This window comes from Chaetura pelagica, unplaced genomic scaffold (genome assembly GCF_000747805.2).
Source record: "Chaetura pelagica isolate M959 unplaced genomic scaffold, ChaPel_1.0 scaffold704, whole genome shotgun sequence".
Classification (NCBI taxonomy): domain Eukaryota; kingdom Metazoa; phylum Chordata; class Aves; order Apodiformes; family Apodidae; genus Chaetura; species Chaetura pelagica.
The window spans coordinates 211,363-214,068 of record NW_009952994.1 but is presented as its reverse complement, the minus strand read 5'-3'; positions in this window follow the sequence as shown (position 1 = coordinate 214,068).

The following is a 2,706-nucleotide window of genomic DNA, read 5'->3' as shown; positions in this document are numbered from 1 at the left end:
CCCCCCCGGGGGGTTGGCAGGAGGGGGGGGGGACAGCCCAGAGCCTCACCTGGGTGCTGGCACTGGGAGCTGGAGCATCTCCCAGGGGTGGGTGGGGAGTCAGGGTCACACCAGCTCTAGTCCCAGCCTCTCCTTGCTGCTTCCCAGCACTGCCAGCTCCAAGCAGGGGATGCTGAGGGTGAAGGTGCCCCCTCTGCCTGGGGGGCTGCCACCACCAGAGGAGCAGGACACCTGTTTGAACCTGGCCAATGCATCTTGCCTCAGTGACCCATAAAAAAAAAGTAGTTCCCAGCAAGAGCTGCTGCCCTGCAGAGCCCCTGACACTCAAAACACACACATTCTGGCCAGGGGACAAGGTCCCCATCTTAGCCCTGTCCTCTGGCCATGTCCTGCCCTCCAAAGACATGCCAAGAGCCAACCTCCTGCATACAGGAATGCTGACACTGGGGCTGGCCCCACAGCTGGGAAAGGGGTTGGATGCCAAGCCCCCACCTTCCCTCACAGCCACCAACTTGTCCCTGAGGCTCATCCTGAGCTGGTGGAGAGGAGGGAGGGCAAAGCACCAGGAAGGTCAACCAAGGTGGGACTGAGCTGTCCCAGGAAGATGCCAGAGCTGCAACTTTCTGCAGGGCTGCTCTGGTGTTATCACAGCAAGCATCAAAAGAAACCCAGCCTGACCAAACCTGCCTGTTCCCTCAGCTCATGGCTGGGAGCAGAGCTGCCCTGGCAGGGTCTCTGCAGTGAGGCACTGGCTGGGAAAGGCTCCTTCAGCCCATCTCTGCCAGGTACAGGCAGCACAGAGCAGAGCTGACCTCTCCTGCAGCAGCTACAAGGAGAGCTCTGCACAGAGGCACCTTAGGTGACATGAAGTGCCATGGGGTCCCCAGGGAGCCACCCCACCCCTGCTTGCCTCTTCCATCTCATGACATGGGAGATCTCCAGCCCACACGTCTCATGAGATGATCAATGTTACCAGCACTTGAACAACAGACCAAGGGCTGAAGAAACCTCCCTGCCCCTGAGCCAGACCCACCTCCCGTGCAGCACCAAGCTCCCTGGAGCTGCACAACCCCCTGCATCCAAACCCCCTCCCGTTTGGCCACCCACTCTTTTTCTGGTCACCACCAACCCCCAGAAGATGTTACCCTCACTCACTGTGCCCCAAAGCTGCTCACCAACAGCCTCTCCCAGCCATCAGGCTCACGAGCCCCAGCTGCCCACACAGCCCCTTCCCAGCCCTCCAAGTTCTCCCACTCCTGGTGTAGCCCCTTCACATCCCCTGCCCGGGCTCATCCCAGTGCTTGCAGGACAAGGCAAAGACCCGGGCACACAGGGAAGGTGCTGTTCTGCCTTCTGGCCTGCCAGGGATGCTGCAGGAGTGCCTGGGGGGCTCAGGCCCAGCTGTGGGAGGTGGGTGCAGGGAGGTGAGTTCCTGCTGGTGTTTGATGGGAGCTGGGCCCCACTTCCCCCCGTGCTCAGACACAGCGTGGCACTTGCTTAGTGCTTCTTCCAGGACTTGTGCTGACGTGATAAACCCAGTCCCCACCTCCTTAGCCTCACATCCCAGCTGGAGCCATCACCCCAGCATCGTGGCAGCTGTCCTGGCTGTGGTTGTTGCCCACACCCTGCTGGGGTGGCAGCTCAGATGGCACATTGGGGAGCCAAGGGCTTTAACGTCATGGCCAGGATGTGGCAAAGCACCTTGTGATGCTTGGTTGACTCAGATGACAAGGCTCCCCAGGACATGCTGATGCACAATGGGGCTCAGGGGAAGGGGTGGCTGCCAGGGCAGCAGCTGTGGAGCCAGCCAAGCCTGGGTACACTCTCTCACCACGGTGACATTCCCTTACATGACGTCTCTGGTCCATGGCCACCCCCTGCTTCCGGAAGATAACACCGTGTATGAGTGTTTTGAGCACACACTCCTGCCTTATCTTCAGCAAACACTCCCAGGGCCCTGCAGAGCCGTTTGAGGGAGCCGAAGGAGCGACACAAACCCACCCTTGGAAGGCATTTGCTCCATCCCACCGTGAAGGGCCAAGCATCTTCCGCCACCACCACCAACCGGAGCGGCGCGGCGAGGCCGGGCAGAGCCCCACGCTCACCCTCTCTGCACTGATGATGCCACATGTGGTCCTGGCAGGACCCTGGTGGGGTTTCAGAGAGATGGCCAGGCAGGGAGCTGGGCAGGGCTGTGCCCAGCAGGTTCAGGGACTCAGCAAGAGCTGGGCAAGAGGGAGCATCTTGGATGCCAGGGCAGCCCAGAGGCAGCTGTATCCCCAGGAGCCCCCTGCACAAATCTGGCTGCACTTGACTCACTCCAAGCAGGACCAGCTCTGGTCCCTGCAGCAGCCTCCATTCCTGGGAAGCACTCTCCATTCCCAGGAAGCACCCAGGCTCTGCAACAGCACCCAAGAGCACCCAGCAGGGAGGCAAGAGACATCCACAGCTCTCTCCTGGGACCTGGCCTGATGCTGGCAGGAGAGGAGGGCAGCTGGTGCTGCAGGCCAAGGGCTGTGCAGGCTCCCAGCACCCCCACTTCCCTGGACACCCCAGCACCCCCACCTGCCTGGCACCAGGGAGACACAGGAAAGAGCTCGGGGAGGCTGGAGGACACAGGGAAGGCTGATGTGACCACAAAGGGGGAGATGGAAGTTACTGGAGTTTGGGAAATGCTGCAGCCCCTGGAAGTTTGCAAAGGGGGGG